The sequence below is a fragment of the Pinus tabuliformis genome, chromosome 1_2, assembly GCF_031772625.1.
Source record: "Pinus tabuliformis cultivar Carrire ecotype Pingquan chromosome 1_2, CPIR1, whole genome shotgun sequence".
In the NCBI taxonomy this organism is placed as follows: domain Eukaryota; kingdom Viridiplantae; phylum Streptophyta; class Pinopsida; order Pinales; family Pinaceae; genus Pinus; species Pinus tabuliformis.
In genome coordinates, this window is record NC_142298.1 from 10,379,627 (window position 1) to 10,403,902 (window position 24,276).

Sequence of the window (24,276 nt, forward strand, 5' to 3'; positions counted from 1 at the left end):
GGGACTATTTCTAGCAGACCTGTGCTAGAGTTTGGGGAATTTAAGGCACTTTTCAAGCCTAGAATTTTGACCACTGACCAAAACTTGTTGTAGCTTCCACAATCCATTAAACACATGAAGAAAAGACTAATAAACCAAAAAATAACTCTAGGACTAGGCCTGCCCATCCCCAACTATGACTGACATTCTATACAACACTTGGCATCAATGCAATCTACAGGTGTAAACAACAAATCTAATCATAAGGGTTTCAAACTTATCTAAGATTTGATATGAAGTATTGTTTCCTTATCACATTAGTTGCAGTTTCATCGATTAGGCCATAGATACATTGTTCATTCACATACAAGTAAAAACATGATGGGAGCCATACATAGCCACTGTCATAATACATATTCATAATCAGCATAATAACAACAAAAATACCAAGGAAACAAGAACCATATAATCCACATATAAACTAGTATAATACTCATGAGGTAACAAGGATAAATAACCTCGTATTAATTATTCAATATCCAACCCAGTATGGGACTACGATGTTCCACCCAACCATAGAATGGCAGAGCCAAATATCTCTTTATCCATTCACCCTCATGCCATATTCCAAGCATGAATGTGGGATCTCATAGAACACATCAATCCAAAACCATCTAGGGCTTCGAGAGGCCATCCATATCAACCCATCAAACAATGATTCCACCTCATGGTTGGGCATCAAAAAATCATCATCATATTGGTCGCTATCTAAGCCTTCCAAGGTTTCCAAAGCGTTTTTCCAAACAAGGATTCTAGGACTAGTAACTCAACCCACAATTTTTACCTTGCTTCTAGATAATTTTTCCAACTCGAGCGTCCAGGACTAGTAATTCAAACCACTAGGGGCTTCCATTGTGTTTTTCCAACCAAGGCTTCCAGGGATACTAACTCAACCCAAGATGTTATAGGGCTTCTAGAGAATTTGTCCAACCAGGGCTTCTAGGATGAATAACTCAACCCAAGTTAAGGAAACATGAGAACCAACCAGGAAAATAAATAAATGGACCCACAACACCATAACTATGTAGGAAATGGAAAGGCTAGGAAAAACCACTATCAATCCTGACCATCCTCCATACCAATGATAGATCATGACCAATAAACCACATTCATGTGCCATGCATGCCAAAACTAGTGAGGAAAACATACATGCAACTCGGTACCTACAAGAAAAACCTATTGTAGATGTTGATCCCAATGTCCTCTTGTGCTTCCCCACTCTTTCTTTGACTTCTTGCTCCAAAAATCCAAGCATGCCACACTCTCCAACTGTGCTCCAAGAAAACTCTAAGTGCACAAGAGTATCAGATAAAAAGAATAAATAGAGAGCTCCAAAACTAAACTGTCCAAGCTTACACTAACCAAGCCTGCCCACTGATCCTCATTAGCCTTTTTATCAATGAGGTCTCTATTTTATTCATTTTCCATTATTTTCCTTCAATTTCCTCCTCACATGCAACCTGTGACCTTTCACGTTCCTTTTCTCCTAATTTCCATTATTTTCATCAATAAAATGCCAATTAATGCGTCTTACCTTTCCAAAGCCTTTTCCATTTCCTTTGCCAATTTTCTTAGACATAATAAAATGAACAAACACCCACTAGGATTTTTTTCCCACCATTCAGCTTGGAATACGTGTCCCATCAACCATGGTCTTATATATTTTTAAATGGATTTTTAACCAGGGTTGTTACAGATTATTGCATTGACTTTTTCATTTTTCTCTTGTTTCTACATGATTTTGTCATTGTCTGCTTTACAAATCCTTATTTCATCCTTCAAGATTCTCAGTGTGTCTTCTAATTTAGAAGAATTCCCAATGACACGCTACTCATATGATCCATAAGAAGAATATTGTGAACTGTAGTCTAGCATCTTTCTAGTCATCTTGATCTCTTTCCTACAAAGCATTTTATGTCAGCTAAACCAAATCATAAACAAACCAACGTACCTTAGCACAATTCGGGGAGGATATCTCATCTGCAAGATCAACCGATTTAGTGTGATACACGTATAAACATAATCATAATAGCATGTAGACATATAGTATATAGATATAAAGACATGTAGACATCATTCTAACCATAGTCCAGTCATCAATGCATAACCATATCAACCACATGTTATGACCTCATGCATGAAAACTACAACCATATCAATGTAAACTTGACAACATGTAAACACTAACTTGCATAAACAACACCGTTGTAGTAGCTACAACCACCCTCCAAAATTTTTCTTTCACTTAGTTTTGGAGCCTTCCTCCTCAAATCTTAGCAACATGTCTTGCATTGCTCGGGTACTTGTGTTTCATTCAAGTTTATATTTCACTTTATAGCTTGTGTTTGCTTACTTGTTTTGCCTACCAACCACAAGTTGACCCCGTGACTTGGTCCTCATCTGGTTCTTTTACTGTCTTGGAAAACTGTGCAATCCTAGAGGGAAACCAACCTTTCGCTCAGGGATTACATAGAGTAGCCTAACAGTCATCCTTGCTATGTAGAAATGTATAGAGAAATCCGACAGACAACCTTTCTTAGAGAAATTAAGTAGAGCATCCTTACATTGGGCTTCGAATTAGAAATTGCATAGACCTAGCTGGCAGCTTGTCTTCAGCTAGGAAATTACACAAAGCATGAGAGGTAGCTGGAGCCACTCAACCCAGGAATTGCATAGAAGCATCCTATTAGTTGCTATCTGATGCATGCGCTGGAAAGTTGCCCAGTTCCCTCCAGAACTGCGCAATCTTCCCATGCATGCACGGAAAAATTTCTCGAAAAAGAAAAAAAGAAAAAAGCATCCCTAGAAAGTAGGGATCTATTTTTAGCAACGAGAGTTACACTCAAGTTGGTTTTAGAAACTTCTCGCCACTTGTAATTTTTCCCTAGATTTTTGGCATGCGCATTGTAAACCCTGAATCTACCAAATCTATTTAAACGACACCCCAGAGTTAATTCTACACATTTGATCTTGGATCTTTGGCATTCCCAAGGAATCTAGAAACCTTCAGCATAGTCGACACAAATTTTCCAGATAAGTTTTGCATTTCAAGTGTTTAGCTTCTTTCTTTTGTCGCTTTTGTTTCCTTGGCTTGTGTGAGTGCTATTTTGCATGTTTTACTTAGTGAACACCAAAATTTTAATTTGTTTTAACTTGCAGAAGTGTTGTTTCAAGTTTTGCATTGTATTTCTTAAGCATCACATGGATAACATTATTTTTGCACTAACGGTCACCGTTGCAGTGACTCTCCCCACCAACTTTGTTGTTTGTGCATTTGAATGATTCCTACATTGGTTTTGATTGCATGCATGATCATTTCACTCCTTTCTGCACCATCCTTCTCTCATGCATTCAGATCTATTCGTTTTCAAGTTCCCCTTGGGCAAATATGGGTTGCCTTAGCTCATATCTTGCTTTCCCCAACATGCACTGCACATTTCTGGATCTTAAGGCTCTTCCTTTCCTCTAGAAAGTGCACAGAGGGTGCTCATCACTGTTGGGATATGGTCCCCTAGGTTAAGTTGGGGTTAATATAACCCAAATTTTGGTACAATTTTGTAAATAATGTAAAGTCTCTGTCGTTTGTGGATGCAGAGCACGTAGGTGAATAAGAGTCAAAGGGGATTAGCCCCTTGTTTTGGATAAGTTTTGAGTTGGTTTTGAGATTCACCCATGGTTCGCGAACCATGGCATTGTACGAAAAAGGCTATAAATAGTGAGTCCTAGTGAAGGGACAAGTATAACTAGATTGGAAAAAAAGATAGAGAATTGGGTTGATTGAAGAGTCTAGGACAAGAGCTAGGGTAGGAAGGTTCTACAACTGAGTGGGTGGAGGCCTAGTAAGAGTATGAAGTTGAGTGCGCAGACCCTTGCAACTATGTGTGTAGGGAAATTTGAGTATGTAATATTGAATTAAAGATAAATAAAGACAGTTTTATGAAGAATTCTTGAGTATTTCTATTTATCTCTATTAATGTTATATGCTGCTGATGAATGATTTGTTGATTGAATATTACACGATTCTCTTGAATAAGTCTTAATAATATACAAAATTCATGTTTAAATACTTTCACGAAGACTTTGGTGATTTCTCTTATGTTTACTAATGACTTAAGTAAATCTGCGCGAACACTAATTTAGGATTGCCCTTTGATGTGCGTAAGTAGGAAAACTATTAGAGGTTCGTAAGGACTGGTCGTAGACCTTCGCGAAGGTCTGAAGGCTATTTTAACAGAGTTGAACCAACGTGCCCTAAGAGTTTATCGGTCTACGCGAAGGCAGATCTAAGGCGCTGAAAGACATCACACTAGTCTCCAGATGCAAAAACTTGGTTCTTACATCCCCCCATACTACTTCGGGTGAGACTGCAACCTACGCTACACAGTTTGCTGCTGAAAGGTCCAAGAGTGTATGGTTTTGTTGGTTGGCGCAACTAACTATGAGCCTGGGTTAGGACCCCCTAAGCCAACAAATGGTTCCATTTTCGGGACTAGGATCTTCTTGAAAGAGATGTGTGATGTCACATCATTGGAATCCAACCAAGAAAGAAATTGAAAAGTGGTTGGATCAAAAGATTCACGAGTTCACGGTGTAAGAAAATAGGAATTTTTGCCTGTCAAAGGAAGAGTGGTTGAACAAGTATCTGTATATGGAGATACACGAGATCTTCTTCTAAACTTTCCCCATTGAACTATACGAGTGGTTAGCTAAATTGAAAGACAATCAAGGAAGGTGGAAGCTTGATAGTCCTATAGTGTGGACTCCGAAATTAGTGCGTCGATTAGAAGCTTCTGAAAACAAGATCGTGCGGGTTGTTGATCATTGGCTCGATCAGGTACTAGGAGGATTTGTTACCGAATTTGCAGTTTATAACTTAGTCAGCTATAATGAAGCGGAGTAATGATTTTGTAAAGGACTGCGAGGTAACTATTTAAGATCAATGAATACTTGGATTAAAATGCTGTTATGTGAAAAACAGGTGATGTAATTACATTTATGTTCGGAGCTACGCAATGTGGATGATTCTTTAGAAATCACGAAGGATCAGGATCAGAGTATAGCCCATTGATTGGACCTCCTTCAAGTGACGATGAAGGGGCAAGGCAGACTACGTCACAAAGCACTGTTAAGCTAATCAGTTAGGGGATTCCTTGAGAAAATCATCCTTCGACTCCACCTCCACCCCCACCTCCACCGCATACACCTTTTCCCACACCTCCACCTTGACCACCACCATTCAACATGGCAAACACAATGAAGATGCCGATCTTCAAAGGCACATGAAGTGAAGATGCATAGCAGTTATGGTTTGTTGTGAATGCTATATGGATAGTGCAACAGATCAATGATGACAATATAAAGAAGGCATAGATGGTTACCACTTTGCAGGATTGCGCACTAACCTGGTACATTAAGTATTGTTATGATAATCCTCTTGCAACACTAGCAGAGACTAAGGCAACTTTAATGAAAGAGTTTAGTAATCCTACTTTAAACAAAGAGTTTAGTAATCCTAAGTCTGACTCATAGTCAGTAGTTGGATTTAAAGAAATAATGATGAGGGTCGATGAGATGCCCTGGTAATTTGATCAAAGGTTGAAGTGTCAGATCAGAGAATCTAACATGCAGATCACAGATAGCCAGCATCGCGAATGGTTTATAGTGTCACCCTTGCCTCATTTGAGGATTTCTCTACCACAACAGAAGATGGAAACACACGCAGAAGCCTTGGAAATCGTGATGAGGTTGCATGCATCACCTATTTAGGATATGAACCTAGGAGTACATTAGTTCCACTCACAATTAGCTAGCTTGCACCTATATTTACAGAGTTTGAATAAAGAAAGGAGACTAAACCAGTAGTGCGTGCAGAGGTCTAGTGTTTGAAGTGCAAGGGCCATGGGCATGATAAAGACCACTATCCAGTGTACAAAAATTATATTACAGGAGGGGAGCCAATTCCATTGAAGCCAGAAGCCCCAATAGGGCTGAGCATGGAGGCTGCGCTATGGTGTGCTATTTGTCAAGTTGCTGGACAACATGCGACAAATAATTTCCATTTACTTCAAAAGTTCGTCCAGACACCCCAAAAGTTGTTTTGTAACTTTTGAAAATCTATGGGCCATGATGAGCACCACTATCGAAGCGATGAGTTGATGATGGAAAGGACACCTACATACCGAATGCAAATAGAAACATGACCTCCAGATCAGGGCGTCGGAGGAGCGTGTGATGGTTATCAGGGTCGAGGACGAGGCCAAGGAGGATGAAGACCTGGTAGAGGCCACAGTCAGATTATCTACTACAATTGTGGATAGCCAGGGCACTGCACATGAGAGTGCCAGAATCCTACACACCCATCATGTCAATACTGCAAACAGTTTGACCATACTATAGAAGAATGCTTGGTGCTAATAGCTAAAATGTAGGAGAAAAAACACAACCTCAAAAACCTATGTAGAATCTACAGATGATGAGGGATGAGCTTGCGAAGAAGATCAGAACGTTAACATTGTGCTAAGAAGTGGAATGATGACTCACACCGATAAGGGTAAACAACCTGAAGAAGAAGGATGGGTCTGCAAAGTGCCAAAGAAAGAAGCTGACTTTGATCTGGGTCGTGCTAAGGAAATGTTTATTTCTGTATTTATTAAATTATTATTTTTGGTTATGCATTCAATATATAAAATGAAAAATTAGAGAATAGATTAAAAAATCACCGACAAATCACAATAACACCAAGATAGGACCCAACAAAACCTTTTGGGAGAAAACCTAACTAGAAGGTGAGGTTTCCATGCTCTCTCTTTCTTTGAACGGAAATAGTGAAAAAGTAAAGAAGTGAGACTTGTGGCCCATGGGATGCTACAAAACACAAAACCTTTTTGTTTTTTACTCTCTCTATTCATTCTTAGCTACATTTATCTACTATGGAAAAAATGCACTAGAATAGAATCGAATGCCTTTTCCTCCTAATGGCTTAGTTATAACACAACTTGATAGTTAACTAAATGTCAAATTTGACCCATTCAACCCTCAACAAAAATTACAAATTGAGGTTTCTAAATTATTATTTATTGTACCCACATAAAGAACCCCTTTTCCATGAGTTACAAGGGATGGTGCATCTTCTTGAATTATGGTGGTCAAACACGATACGTCAACTTCTATGAGGCATAAGTTTTGCATTCGAACTCTAATTGAAGTGATTCTTTCACCATTTGGAAGTAAATTCAAGTGTAGAATAATTTAATGGGGTGTGGTTATTAGGTGACCAAGTTTTATCCCCAAATAATGTCATTTAAGGCCTTAAATGAGCCCCAAAAGGTTCATAAACCAAATTCTCCAAACTAGGTCTCACAGCTAAAATTGCTCTCGTAAGCTATTTTCTCTAATTTTTCCACCCTAAAAGCATCACAATGGATGAAAAATAATATATATTTTTTGATGGAGGATAAACCTGCAAACACAGAATCTACAAACACTACCATGCATATAAGAAATGCATCTCAAATCTCTGTACAAATAAAACTCAATGTTAGGAAATTTCAACAGTACATACAGAAGTTCTTCAACTTATCCATACATGGGCAATCTCACACACACTTTTCTTCAATCAAAAGTCAATAAAAGCAATGTGCCCATGATTTAAATTCAACTTGACATTGCTTCAAACAAACCTTTCACGCAAACATTCCCAATAGCATTTGTCTGCACTGAATTACATGTCTTCGGTTTTCCATTTCAATTGAACCAAGGTACCAAATCTGTTTATGCGTCTTTTCCCTTTCAGCATACCAAGCTGGATTAACACTGCTCATGGCGACAATTTGCCATGCCTTAATTCACCTTCTCCACCGATTTATACTCTGGAAAATAATGATCGAATAGAATTTTAATTGCCCCAAATCACCCGGTCCAATGATTCGGATCAATTTCCCTTTCACTGTTCAAAAACGCTCCAAACTCTGGTCATACACCGATATATATATCAATCGGCGATCCCAATCTATGTCCAACTCTGATTCAAAACAAAATCAGCTGCTCTGATCCGATTCACTCAGAGATCGGAGATCGGAGATCACCATTCTGACGCAAACCAATTGGAACTCCGATGTGATTGTAATCGGAAATTGGAAGTCGAGCTGTTTTAATATCAAACCAGTTTTATTACTTCACAGTCCCAATGCGATTTGACTGAAATCGCTGTGGTTCAATTGGAAATCAACCATCGTATTTGCAATGTGCTTCCACCTTTAGGTTTCCGATCCGATTGCTTATACTGGATCCGATCCATATCAAACCATTTAAATACACTTCGCCTCCAGATCCATCGTTATATGGAACGATGTAGATCCCTCTCCATGCTCCGATGTATTATTAATTAGTGAATTCCAATTGCATTTGTTCAAAACGCAACATTATGGATTGACACCCGGAGATGATTGACCCAATATCGAATTAATTTGCCACGTTGAATTCGATATGCCACAAGAGGTTGACACTTACTACGCTCTGATGCGAAACTGCCGGATCTGACTCAATTTCCAAAATCATTACGATATCTTCAGTACCGATTTATTTCAAAATGGAGAGGTAGTTTAACTTAAGTCCGGTTACTGATTCCAACCACAATTTAAATCAATTCTCTGTGTTAACAGCTTGTATACTCACAGATTTAAACAACACCATATTTGACTTCAACACGGAATCTTGCAATTAAAATTAAAATAACGTAGTCCACAACTATTTAAAGCGAATACACAACAAAACAACGCTCTGACTTGCACAGTGAAACAACGCTCTAAAAAGGGTTTATTTCATAGTTTTCTGGTTAATGAAATTTCACACGCACGGGCTCACTACTTCAGATTTTCTCCACATAAATCTTTACAACTAAATTAAAACGCTGATCACCACCACTTCTATCATCACTAAGAGAAATTGACACATAGTCTTCCCGAATTCTCATACATTGACTCACACAATATGAAATTTATTCATAAACAAAATCTCTGCTTTTTAACCAATTACATAAAATAATCGACTTCCATTACACATAACATGCAGTCTACCTATTTTCTGAGCTCTCGCTCCATCCGAAAACCCACACACACATCCAACTCTGGCTCCTTCATTTTCACTATTAATTCTCCTAATAATAGCAAACAGAAACCTCCTATTTCTTTGAAAGATCTTAACAACAAAATCTCCTAATCTTATCTCTCTCGATTACATCAATATTAATAAGTCTTATCTCTAATTCCAAATAAAACAATCACATTTATTTCCATAACAAACTATTCATGAAGTCTACTCCTCTCGATAAATAGTCAATGAATTTTACTGTGATTAGCCAAAACATGTGGACAATCCTCCACATTGTTGGCTAATGCCGATGCTCCTGCATCAGACTCCTGAATTTTAAATTAACCATGATCTCCTGATCATGCAATTCTGTTTTGTGTCCTCCTGGATCCCATATTTGGTTTGATAGTCTGTCCTTAGTTACTACTGTTGTTGTTTGTCCTTCAAGTCTCCATCCTTTATACTGTAATGTCTTACTACCTGCTGCTGTCCTTTTCACATATTCTGCTGCTGCTTTGCTCACTCTGATTTGCAATTTTCCATTTCCTTCGCCTGTGCCATTTCTTCCAGCGAATCTTCCTTTCTTCTTTTGTCCTGTATTTGTTTTACTAGAATGCTATAGTATGAGGTTCCATAACTCATTCAATTCTTTGTCTATTTCACTTCTCGTGTGCTGAATACTATTCTGCTGCAACTGATTGTGTTCTTGGATTAGAACATCATAATGTTTGTGCAAAAAATCTTCCATATACATTTCTGAAATGTACAAATGCCTTTTCCCAGGTTCTTCTTCTGGTTTCTCATTCATGACTTCATCATTCCTTGCTTCAAATTCCAGCATACCTTCCATTAATCCGATCTATTCTTCTTAGTTCAGATTGACTTCACACTGCCCTTTTCCTGCATATAAATCTTCATCAAAATTAATCAACTCAATAAACACAAATGCTTTACCTGGCTTCCTCATCAAAAGATTCAACTTATAAAATCTACCATCTCATCTGGAAGTTCTCTCAAAAGTTCGGCACCATCTTTACTAACTGCATTGTCCACAATATATGTCTTTAATCCTCCTTCACTTTGGCTTTCTTCAAGATCAAGGATCTTCAATGTATCGGTGTATCCTTTGAATTCAAAAATTCTTTTACCATCCTCCTTGTTCTGCATGTGAATATGAGTAGTCATTTCTTCAAAAGTCTTCAATAGCTGTTTGTCTTTCCTCAAGTCAATGTGACCTGCAAACACACAACAACCTTCAGTTTTCAAAATACAATACCTTCCATTTTCTTTTGATGCTTCAAGCACCAATCCTCCATCATAGATCTTTTGGATTTCAGCGGATCCTTCTTGCGGTGACTTCAAATCAATATGAATTTGTTCTAGTTTCTTGAACTCGTTCATCAGTTTGCCATTCAACCTCCGTTGCAATAGCTTCCATTTCACCCTTTTCTTCAGTCTCCATCTGTATCTTCGGTCTTCACTTATCTTTCTTTGTACTGCCAGACCAATTTCTGGTTCTTCATTCTGCTGCCAGCTTCTATACTTCTGCAATTTAATGCTTCCCTCAAATTCATTCTCATGTAGCTGATCATTCTTTCCAAATTTTTGGTTACTTCCATATTCATCTTGCTGAGTTAATATTTCTGTCTCCTTCATGCGTCTGAGGACATAACTCCTTTGTTGCTCCTGATCTTTCATCTCACCTTCAAATAATCGCTGCTCGATTTCTCTGATTTCAGCATCATATTTATTAATGCTGTCTTCGACACCTTTTCCTCCATCAGGTTCTGTAAGCTTCGTTTCTCCTTTGGGTTCCTTGAGTAATCTTTCAAAGAATTTTATTTCCTTGTGAAATCTCTCCAGAAGTTCATCACAATTTCCATTCTCAGCTTCATTCTTTTCCTAACAATACTCTTGAGTTGACCTGTTTTCTACATCATCATATTGCAAACATCTTTCATCAATTCCATTAAACAAATTCATTGGTTTACCTTTTTGTAGTCCCGCTATGGAATTGTCATTAGACTTCTGGCCTATATCAACCTCATCTGACTGTTTCACACCAAATAGGATTTCATCTATGAACTCCTTCTGTTGCAATAGATCAATGCCTTCTTCCTCTAAAAGGGATTCACCATCATACTTCACCTCAAGAGCTTCATTCCTGTTTGTGACAATTTCATCCGACTGTCCATCATCCTCTGCATATCCTGCAAACATACACAAACTATAAGAATCAAAATCACAAGGCTTCATTGCCTCATCTGCTTCCTTTGTCAACATATCTTCGAATTGTTCTGAATTCTGCCAGTAGTCCAGAAGATCTTCAGCTGACCTCTCATTATCTTCTTCCCCCAACATTTCACCTTGTTCTGGTTTGCAAATGGAGACTTCCAATTCTACCTTTGCTTCTCTGAGTTTCTTTGATTCCTATTGAGCACTCAATATCTGCTCAATCTTTTTCCATTCTTCTACTATCTCTAACTTCACTTGCTGATTTCTCCTTTCCCGTAGTCTTTGCCATTTTACTCTTTTCCTCATGGTCCAAACACTTTTCTGCAGTATCTTCATCAATATTCCAATCTGGAAATCTATCTCAACTTTCTCTCGGTCAAACTCTTCTTGACTCATCCTCATTCCATTTTCTTTGGCATCTTCCCTTCTGCCGTGGCTTGTTTGTGAACTTCCGCTATGACTATCTGTAGTCATTTTCTGCTCCTTTCTTCCCATGAGCTCCTCACGCCTCTGCAACAAACAGTAAGTCCTCCTTACTACAATCTTACCTCACTAAGCTCTCCTCACTCAGTCTTTTGGTAAGCACGATCCCCTATCTGGAATCTTCTCTTGAGCAACACCTTTGCTCCCTCTAGGCTTCTGCAATCTCTCACTTTATCTTTCGAGAACACTTCAATTGTCCTCTGTCCAATCTCTTGTTGAATTCTACAGGTTCACTACCACTTCTAAGGACTTCCCTTATTCTGCTTTTAAGAACACATCAGGTTCTTATCTCACAACTTCTCTTAGTCTAGATTGCTGCAGTCTTCATTCTTTCTTAAGTTGTCACCTATATTTTGAACGAATTTCCTCTCTGCTGTAATCTGGTACTAACCTTCATTCAGAAAACAAACATATTCAATTTCAACAGAGCCAAGCTCTGATACCAAAAATGATGCAGGATAAACCTACAAACACAGAATCTACAAACACTACCATGCATATAAGATATGCATCTCAAATCTCTGTACAAATAAAACTCAATGCTAGGAAATTTCAACAGTACATACGGAAGTTCTTCAACTTATCCATACATGGGCAATCTCACACACACTTTTCTTCAATCAAAATTCAATAAAAGCAATGTGCCCATGATTTAAATTCAACTTGACATTGCTTCGAACAAACCTTTCATGCAAACATTCCCAATAGCATTTGTCTGCACTCAATTACGTGTCTTCGGTTTTCCATTGCAATCAAACCAAGGTACCAAATCTGTTTATGCATCTTTTCCCTTTCAGCATACCAAGCTAGATTAACACTGGTCATGGCGACAATTTTCCATGCCTTAATTCACCTTCTCCACCGATTTATACTCTGGAAAATAATGATCGAACATAATTTTAATTGCCCCAAATCACCCGATCCAATGATTCGGATCGATTTCCCTTTCACTATTCAAAAACGCTCCAAACTCTGGTCATACACCGATATATATATCAATCGGCGATCCCAATCTATGTCCAACTCTGATTCAAAACAAAATCCGCTGCTCCGATCCGATTCACTCAGAGATCGGAGATCGGAGATCACCGTTCTGATGCAAACCAATTGGAACTCCGATATAATTGTAGTCGGAAATCAGAAGTCGAGTTGTTTTAATATCAAACCTGTTTTATTATTTCACAGTCCCGATGCGATTTGACAGGAATCGTTGTGGTTCAATTGGAAATCAACCATCGTATTTGCAATGTGCTTCCACCTTTAGGTTTCCGATCCGATTGCTTATACTGGATCCGATCTATATCAAACTATTTAAATACACTTCGCCTCCAGATCCATCGTTATATGGAACGATGTGGATCCCTCTCCATGCTCCGATGTATTATTAATAAGTGAATTCCAATTGCATTTTTTCAAAATGCAACATTATGGATTGACACCCGGAGCTGATTTACCCAATATCGAATTAATTTGCCACGTTGAATTCGATATGCCACAAGAGGTTGACACTTACTATGCTCCGATGTGAAACTACCGGATCCGACTCAATTTCCAAAATCCTTACAATATCTTCAGAACCGATTTATTTCAAAACGGAGAGGTAGTTTAACTTAAGTCCGCTTACTGATTCCAACCGCAATTTAAATCAATTCTCTGTGTTAACAGCTTGTATATTCACAGATTTAAACAACGCCAGAATTGACTTCAACACGGAATCTTGCAATTAAAATTAAAATAACACAGTTCACAACTATTTAAATTGAATACACAACAAAACAACGCTCTAACTTGCACAACAAGACAACGCTCTGAAAAGGGTTTATTTCATAGTTTTCTGGGTAATGAAATTTCACACGCACGGGCTCACTACTTCAGATTTTCTCCACATAAATCTTTACAATTAAATTAAAACGCTGATCACCACCACTTCTATCATCACCAAGAGAAATCGACACATAGTCTTCCGGAATTCTCATACATTGACTCACACAATATGAAATTTATTCATAAACAAAATCTCTGCTTTTTAACCAATTACATAAAAGAATCGACTTCCATTACACATAACACGCAGTCTACCTATTTTCTGAGCTCTCGCTCCATCCAAAAACCCACACACACATCCAACCTCTGGCTCCTTCAATTTCACTATTAATTCTCCTAATAATAGCAAACAGAAACCTCCTATTTCTTCGAAAGATCTTAACAACAAAATCTCCTAATCTTATCACTCTCGATTACATCAATATTAATAAGTCTTATCTCTAATTCTAAATAAAACAATCACATTTATTTCCATAACAAACTATTCATGAAGTCTACTCCTCTCGATAAACAGTCAATGAACTTTACTGTGATTAGCCACAACATGTGGACAATCCTCCACATTGCTGGCTAATGCCGATGCTCCTGCATCATTTTTCCTATCCAAATCTACTAAATAAGGGTTAAAACTTCTGGCCATAGCTATTGGTTCTAAATGAAATTCTAACATTTTTCTCTTTCCAACCTATTATGATTTGTTTCCAAGGGATAACTGAATTTATGTTGTGATTTATAGTTCCTTGGTTTCCCAACGTTATTATATCATATCCATGATTGACATTGAACATTCTTGACCATAAAAGTTTGTCAAGGATACTGTACGAGTTCTCATTCACCCATTTGTCCATTCTATTCCTAACTTCCAAAACCAGTAAGACTTTTGAAGATTTACTTCAATCTCCGTCCAATAATGTCACATTATGGTCTAACCTAGAAATTGGAGGATATTTTTTCTTTTCGTAGAAAGGAGATCGAGAATAGAATTCTATGTTTCTACAAGAAATCATCCTATAATAAGGTTACATAACCATTTCTAATTTCCCAAAAATACTTCATTTAAACTAAATTTATGGAGCCAAGTGTTGCTACATATCAGGGAAACTTGACATGGGATTTCCATTGTATTTTTTTTTTTTCATTGATGTTATTCAAATATTTTTCTCACCATATATTTCCCCACAACTAATTCTTACATTTGATGTGTCTGCATCATGTTTTCATGCCAAATAATTTGCATTTAATTATACGTTCTTTATGCCTAGTCATTCAACCCTTTTTGGGAGACATACCTTGTCGCTTGCCACTTGTTAGGGTCATATAATTTTTATAGGATTGCTTGATTATAACTGATGATTATTACATTTCAGATGTTGTAAATAATATTCCACGTTGTAAATTATATTAAAAAAAGGTCAAAACCTTGAGAAAATAAAAAAATATGTTTGCAAGTCGAAATGCAGCATTAGAGAATAATTAAGTGTTTTTAGATTAAATTAATCACATCATTTAAATGTGATTAAATAAATTGTAATAAGGTGCACAGGGAAAAAAATTGTTTTTTCGCATATGGTTAAAGGAGGTTTCAGTCAGAACATTAAGATTTTCCACCCTTTATGGTCCACGACCCTCATTTGTTTTCAGCTCCCCCTCTCCATCCTACCTTTACCGCTGGGGGGCGGGGGGTTCGAAAATGTAGTATTCCTTGCTAGGACCCATCCTTACACAGCACCTTCCCCAAAATTCGCACCCCCCAGCCTATAACACCTGCCGCTCCCTACCCCCTCCGAAAACTGCTTCCCCCTCATCCCTTTATCGTTGTCCCTACTGGACACCTTCGCCACTCCTATCCGCCACGTATCCTCTGCCTATTACTCCCATACCAATGTCCAACTACCATGTAACTACCAATTTGTTTACTAGTACGTAGGAACTAGCCTACAGAAGGCTCCAACCTTCACTTGTTTTCCAGCTGCTACTGGAAGGGAGCTCCAACCCCCTAGCTCTTGTACCAGCCGATCCTTTTATTAGTACGTAGTCGCTGGCCTATAGAAGGATCCAACCTTCACTCTTCCTCCAGGGACCATGTTTCATAAATTTTTAGACTGGATGCTCCTGGTATACAACACCACACTCTGAAGGCCACGTTTCATCAAATTTTCATACTGGACCCATCAACAACATTGAAGTTCAAAATTAATCATCACTGCAATACATCCAATCACTGAAAACCCATCATCACTGATGCAAATCACATTCAATCAATCTAAAGATTTAGAACACCGTTACCAGAACACAGTCACCAGAACACATAGTAGAACCCAGAATTCTGCATCAACAACCAGAACCAACTGCAACTTCAAACATCATATTTCATAATGTATATGCTACTTCGATGTAACGAACTAGTATGTATACATGCTTTTACCAAAGAGAACCAGTGTATAGATCTACAAATACGAACTTAAAACTTCATAGCCATTCGAGACTTCAGTCATACCCAGATCATAACATTTACAAAATAAAGCATGCTTAAGCAATCAGATCTATCCCAATCAAAATCAGATCATTCAATGATAAGTCATTTCAGTTCTTATGATCCTGATCTAACATTGTATCCAAGATGCACAAAATATTTCAGATCATCTCATAATCACAACCCCTGTAACATAACATATACTTTAGATAGAATTATCCCTGAGAAACCAATTCAGTTGCACACATTGGCCTAATGATATTCTCCTCCTTATATAATTTTTGGCCTTTCTCAATACCTCAGACCAAAACCACTTAGGACCCATGGTATTCTTGGGTGGGATCAAATAGTCGTTACTCTACTCAATATTTTGGGCTAATACCGTGGTATTGACCCCTGGTATTGTCTCCTCTTGAATTTCCTTATTTTTCCAACATATACACGCTTTTCTTCTTGTGAAAGTGCGTGTATACGTATATGTTCTTTTTGTTCAGTGGACCTGCATGTACATGCTACTTGGACAAAGTGAACCAACGTATACTTCTTAAACCACTCTCTTTCTTCAATCTCTGTAATCCTTTGCTATTGACCCGTTGCACCGTGAACTATCATCTATGTGAGTTTCCATCAAGGACAACACCTGTATCATAATTCCTACACATTTCGCATCCCCTAGACTATACCACCTTCCACTACCTACCCCCTCCGAGAATCGCTTCCCCCTCGTCCATGCCCGACACCTCCGCCACTCCTATCCCGCCACGTATCCTCCGCCTATTATTCCCATGCCAACGTCCACCCACCATGTCACTCCTAATATTCCACTCCTATTTGGACACCTAGTCATATTTCCACCAACCATGTGCCTCCATGTCACCTCCCGCCTCCACGTCATATGTTTGTTTCATGGTCAAGTAAAACTATGTTTTTCCCTATACAAACTAGTAATTGCAAACATGGTTTATAGACAACTGAGAACGTATTTTTAAATACTAAAAGAGGTTTTTGTTTCTAACAAACTCTTGTACAAAAAACTATCTCAGTTTTGTAACATCTGTCATGGTTTGGGAGATACTAATGATTATTTGAAGGCATATTTTCCAGAAATTTCCTATTTTAGTCACCTATTTGCAAAGAATATTGTGGATGATCAGAGACAAATCTTGGGAAGATGGAAGAGGTTTTGGTTCATAATATTCCAAAATAGAAAATACTATCTATATTTTCACATAGGTATAATGGATTCAGAGATACACTTTGACCATTTTAGCTTATTTTTTCGACAAACAATGTAAACTTTGAAATGGGAACTGTAAACTCAAAACGGGAACTCTGGCCAAAAAATCCTGAAAAAACATCAAAAACAGTGCTAAAAATGAAAAGTGTGTATACTAGAACGATGATTTTATTTTTAAGGGGTCAATTTTGAACATGTTTTAAAAATGGCAGTGACTACGAAATTTATATGAAATTTTCGTGCAAAATATAGCTTCAAAACGAAAAAGTGATGATACTAGAATGATGATTTTTTTTTTAGGGTCAATTTTCAAACTTTTTAAAAAATGCTAGTAAAACCAAATTTTTATGTGCCAAACAAAGTTGTTTATGAGGAAAAAAACACATTAATGTTTTTGGTAGAATATCATTTTTCTTTCCTAAGTATAAATTCAACATGTTTTCAACCATTACATGCCATGGTTATTACACCTAAACATAGATGGACAAATTTACCATATCACATCAAGCACATTTTTCTGATTATCCTTATTTTAATTTTGAGCATGACAAATTCATAGGAGGCTAGGATTTCGCTAAAAAGAGGAACTGGAGTCAGATTACAGTGAATCTCCTCTAATGACCCTCGCTAAACTGATCACCCTCTCCATAAAATATGTTCACAAAAAGTTCACAAGGAATCCCAGAAGCAAGTTTCATTTGTGCTAAAGCAACTCAGTTACACCTCAAGAACCTTATTACTCCCTCATAAATGTGTTCTTGAGAAATGAAGGTAGGATAACTTCATTTGCTATCAATAAATCCCAAACCTAGATGCCAGAGGATTTTCTCTCAAGAATGAAATAATTGGAAAAAACAAGCAAGTTCCCAGAAGATAACTCTAGTATCAATCACAATCCTAATAATGTATCATCAGTGAAATCATGCCCCTCATGTAGGGAGAATACGATGAGCTACCTACGACCACTCGATTTACTTTGATTAGAGTATCTAAGGCCATAATAATAATCTATTTTAATTTATTTCCAAACCTTTAAAGGAAGGTCACTGTCACTGTCATCTTATGAACCACAATAATAACTTTGATGGCGTTTTAAATATAGTTACATGGTATTTTGTGTTTGTCTTATTTTGTTGCAGGTGACTCATGAGGAGCACATGGACGCTAATACCACAATGGGAAACACAACCAAAATGAGCAAACTAAGTTTGGACCTCCGTTAACATAAATTACCATTGAGAAACGATTACATTTATCAAATTCACTACGAATATCTTAACAACAACATAAAAACATCTCCCTTGGCAACAATTCTAAAAAGTCAATTAGGTCAAGAATTTACACCCAATATAAGGAGACACCCCTATTAATATGGTTATTGAGTGTGTTGCTTCCCCCACTATTAATCAATCCTAACCTCATACAAAGAAGTTTCACAGAATTTTGATTATTACGATTGCTAATTTTGAAAGCAATAATAATTATTGTAGAAATTCATTGCTTGCAGGCATGGAGTGCGCCAGGTACGCACAGCATGGGCTGACGGACCCGAGTTCATAACGCAGTGCCCCATTCGCCCAGGAGGAAGTTACACGTACAGATTCACCCTTGAAGGCCAAGAAGGAACTCTATGGTGGCATGCGCACAGCTCGTGGCTGAGAGCTACAGTTTATGGAGCTTTGATTATCAATCCAAAGCCAGGGACGACATATCCATTTCCTCAGCCCTGCCACGAGACTGAACCCATCATGCTAGGTAGCCACGCCACATATCAAGGGATGCATCATTTATATTCAAATTTCCACCTACTCTACTTAGCTTATAGATCTTATCTGTCAAAGTTTCTAAAGAGCAGATGGTACCCTGCCTTATTGTTTTTGATGGGATGTCCAACCGGATTGATTGGAAAAATAAGTTTTTGTTTCATCTTTATTTTCATCTTTATATAGGAGGTCGATAGGTAAGAGGTATTTTGTGGGTTGCTTAGATACCGTGTGAAGTAAGATAACCTCTAGGCAAATTCTGTGTCCTCAGGTCTCACACGGTGGTGGTGAATTCAGAGTTGTTAAATTTAATATTTTGAAAATATAGTTTAGAGGAGAAAAGTTAAATAGTTGATTTATTATTTAAGTTGAGTTGGTTTAATTGTTAAGAGTTTCTTTTTCTCTAAGAAGTCACAGGTTCAAAATTAGAAAGATAGAGTCTGTATATTTTAATAGATTTAGCAGTCAAATCACTGAGATGAATTTTTTTTTTTATCACACAAATAAAAAAATCTCATACACCAATGTAGTATTCACTTAACCATCCAAAACATGTAATTTGTTTAAATCAAATACAACCAAAAATAGATTGAACTTTTATTTATGATTACCCAAAGCATTATGCCATAGCGATTGTGGTTGGGAGTCTCTTCTAAACCCCAAACTTCTAAAATTTTAGAACTTTCCCTAACCTTTTTTTTATTTTTTTGTTAAATTTTATGTCATCAAACACTATGGAAAAATAAAAACCTCCAGTGAACTTTCCATACTTTCTCTCTTCATACGTTTTCTACTCTAACCACGTAAAGTATTTTTGTTTTTTTACTGATTGTTTTTCGAATGAACAGGGGAGTGGTGGAATAGTAACCCTATCGATGTGGTGAATCAGGCAACGCGCACGGGAGCCCCACCAAATATATCCGACGCTTTTACCATAAATGCCCAACCAGGAGATCTATATCCTTGTTCAAGTTCAGGTAGTCCAGGTTGATTTAATGTAAATTTTTTATCAGGTTCTTGCAAGTAGGTAATGTTTTAGCTTCATCTTAAAAAAGTGATCCATGGAGGTGGAAGAAAGTGGGTATTGTTTTCTAGCTTCATCTTACAAAAGTGATTCATAGAAGTTGAAGAAAGTGGGTTAGTGTTTTAGCTTTTTCTCAGAAAATTGATTTATGTAAGGTTGAAGAAAGTGGGTTAGTGTGTTAGCTTCATCTCATAAAGTGATTTATTGAGTAAAATAGTTAAACTTAACTCTATTTTAAAATAAAATATAAAATCTAAAGGAAATAAGAATGATAACCTATATCTAATAGCTCTGGAATTACTCTGAAGTGTTAAATTCTCAATCAACCATCTCGAAAGCATGTTAAATATCAAAATTCTTGACACTCTGTACACTCTGTAATGGCAAATGCAGATACTTATCGTCTCTCTGTGAAGGCGGGTGAATCTTATCTTCTTCGAATAATCAACGCTGCCCTCAATGCAGAACTGTTTTTCACAGTAGCAGATCACGTATTATTGGTAGTTGCAGTGGATGCCTCCTACACAAAGCTACTTCACACCCGGGTTGTGATGCTTGGCCCGGGTCAGACCACGGACGTCCTCCTCATTGCAAATAAGCCCGTGGCCAAATACTACATGGCTGCTCGAGCTTACGCGAGTACCCAGGGAGTCCAATTCGATAATACCACGACCACCGCCATTCTGGACTATGAAGGAAGCTCGGCTTCGTCCCCAGTTACCCCTAATCTTCCCAACTACAACGATACTGCTACTGTAACCCAATTCACCACCGGTCTCAGGAGTCTGGCCACCCCGGACCACCCAGTCAACGTTCCCCTTAATATCGACGAAAATCTCTTTATCACGTTGGCTTAGGATTGCTGGACTGCCCAGGGCAGCCTTGTGGAGGCCCCAACGGAAAAAGATCCACAGCAAGCATGAACAACATTTCATTCGTCTTTCCCAGAACGTCTTCTCTCCTTCAAGCTCATTATTTCGGAATTCCCGGAGTCTTCACCAAAGATTTCCCCGATAACCCTCCCGTGCAATTCGATTATACTGCACAGAACGTAAGCACGGCTCTCTGGGCTCCTGTGCTAGGCACGAAAGTTAAAGTTCTCAAATACAATTCTGCAGTGCAAATAATTCTTCAGGGAACCAGTATAGTTACTGGAGAAAATCATCCTGTTCATCTCCATGGGTACGATTTTTACATCGTGGGAGAGGGCTTCGGGAACTTCGATCCACAGCGTGACCCTCTGACGTTCAACCTCATCGATCCTCCACAGCGCAACACCGTTGGTGTGCCGGTGAATGGATGGTCTGCTATAAGATTCGTTGCTAACAATCCTGGTCAGCAGATTCACTGGTTCCCTGTATTAGATATTTGTTTATTTATTACAGATCTCAATTCCTTTTTTTCAATGAATGAAGTAGATTTTGAGAATATTTCAGAATAGGAACTTAAAAAAAGTTAATTGAGAGAAGTCAAATTACCGATTTTTCCTCGCTTCATATTCTAGTTTCTGAGATATTTCAGAAAACTGCAATATTCTAGTTTCTGAGATATTTCAGAAAACTGCAATCTAGATTTTTGGGTGGTTTTTTTTTTGTTTTTTGGTTTTGTATATTTGTCAATTTCTTATATTTGGATTGCAGATTCTGAGAATGTCTTGAAATCTAATCTCAGTAAAAAAAAATCAACTAACAAAAATCAAATAATTGATTTTTATTTACTATTAAATTTTAGTTTCTCAGCTGGAAGAACTGTCCACACCACTGATTTGATTTGACCTTGTAAAAAACCATTTTTATATAACTAAATAACCTAGCAAATTCAGTAAAACCATTTGAAAAGCTTTGGGTTTGAAATTCTGAGAATCGCCGGGTGGTGGGGCGATTCTCAGAATCGACCCGCCACCACCCCGCCACCAGTGGTGGTGGCGGGTCGATTCTGAGAATCGCCCCACCACCCGGCGATTCTCAGAATCGCCCCCATCTACTACAAATTGCCCCATCTGCTATTTTAATTATTTTGTTAACTTTATAAAAACAATGCCGAATTTTGAAACACATGGTATTGAACTCATATGCAATGTTTTAGATTCCCAAGGAAATGGGCTTTCACAAATCTGCGATGTTTTCTTATCACTAAAGAGTGCAGGTATGAAAAGATCCTTGCTGTGCTCATCGCATTATTAGCTAAAGTATTTTTGTATATGTGGGGGTTTATAGTCATATCTCTGATAATCGTTTTGGTAGACTAAGTCATCATGGGGTGAAAGAATATTTGGTTCTCAGAAATCCTCTCCAAAACTGGTTGTTCCAACAGTTGATGTGTGTCCCCTACTGCAAAAACTTTCAGAAAACAGCGGTGGTGCAGTAAATTACCAGTTTGACGGCAAGGCTCCGGGTAGATTTGGCTTCAACCCCGTCAACAGCCTGCAGTTGCACCCAGTTCAGGCACACAACCGTCTTCCATTATGAACGGCTTCATCACGTCTTCTTATCGAACTGTCACAAGCAAACACGTCATCGCAAACAATAGACGAGATCCACCACATGTTGCAATATGTTCAACGCCTGGATGTTGTGTCCAGCAAAAGCGGATGCGAGAAAACAAACGGCACTGGATCACTTCCCACGACTCGATCTCTGACATCAATTTCACGATCTCAAATAATTCGGCACGTTCAGGTACAAATCCTTCATCCCGCCTCGCATTTTGAAAAAAAAAACTCAAAACACTATAGGTGATGTCCACAGGAATAAGAAAAAGGTCCATGATCCGTTGACAACAGGCTTGAGTGCTGAAAATGGAGAGTCTTTCATGGTAGAGCTTTTAAGAAGTGTTGGCTTCTCAACTTGATTTTATCTCATAGTCACTGTGATGATTTTACTGTATGTTGGGCCTTCAATTTAATGGCACACACGTCAAATGAAAATGTGGAGATGTCTGCTTGTGATTTCTTATGCAGCATCATTCTTTCAGGAACTGAGGGTTCATCAAGCTTTTGTACTCTTGATTGGGTTCCTACCTATGATCAAATTAAAGAAACTGTTCAAATATACGGATATTTGGAAGATTGTATGGGAGATGAGCGGATGCTCTCACAAGATAAAGATGATTTTTCCTACGATGGGCCACCAGAGAATATTCGGTCTTGGGTCAAATTTGTGGCTGCTTGCTGCCGAGCAAGGAAGTCGAGGTCTATTTTAACAGCCTCTGAAGCAGAGAATTTGGCAGTCATGGTAACACGGTTCTTTTTAGATCGTAAACTTCTTTGTCTTTCTGGCATTTTGCAAGAATGCCTGGCATCCATTGTGAATTTCTTCACAGATGAAGAATGGGTTTCCATCTCAGACATAATTGCTTTCTCTCTTTCATGCAGCCTTCCTGAGATGAACTTTAATTGCTTGAAATGAAACTTCAATTAATAAGGGCTGCAGCTCTGGTATGCATCCATAACTTCAATTCTGAAAATTGAGGGACCCAGAGTGTTCCCCCTCAGAAGCCTTGAAATTGATTTGAAAACCAGTTGGTACTCCAACTCTATTGCTTGTCGAATAACTGCGTGCCAGCATAATTCGTTGCATTGACAAATTTATACTCTCGGCAGTCCTGTTACTCGGCTTTGGGGACGCATTTCCAGGTTACACTGGCTAGGGCATGCAGACACTTGCGTGACCTGGGGGTGGTTTATGAATATGTTGTTCTCCTGATAATGAAAAACGATTTTATTAGTCACTTAGCTGGAAGAACTGTCCACACCACTGATTTGATTTGACCTTGTAAAAAACCATTTTTATATAACTAAATAACCTAGCAAATTCAGTAAAACCATTTGAAAAGCTTTGGGTTTTGAAATTCTGAGAATAGCCGGGTGGTGGGTCGATTCTGAGAATCGACCACCACCCGGCGATTCTCAGAATCGCCCCCATCTGCTACGAATTGCCCCATTTGCTATTTTAATTATTTTGTTAACTTTATAAAAACAATGTCGAATTTTGAAACACATGGTATTGAACTCATATGTAATGTTTTAGATTCCCAAGGAAATGGGCTTTCACAAATCTGTGATGTTTTCTTATCACTAAAGAGTGCAGGTATGAAAAGATCTTTGCTGTGC

The 24,276-nt window shown here is 38.0% G+C and overlaps 2 pseudogenes across 1 annotated transcript; both read left to right on the plus strand.

The window, feature by feature from the left end:
- The first annotated feature begins 17,097 nt into the window (after window positions 1-17,097).
- LOC149204059 (laccase-12-like) lies at window positions 17,098-21,606 on the plus strand (annotated as a pseudogene). Its single transcript, XR_016253004.1, has 4 exons — window positions 17,098-17,120; window positions 18,886-19,133; window positions 19,990-20,118; window positions 20,559-21,606. The product of XR_016253004.1 is annotated as a laccase-12-like (transcript).
- Window positions 21,607-22,201: 595 nt separating this feature from the next.
- LOC149204060 (uncharacterized) lies at window positions 22,202-23,572 on the plus strand (annotated as a pseudogene).
- Window positions 23,573-24,276: the final 704 nt, after the last annotated feature.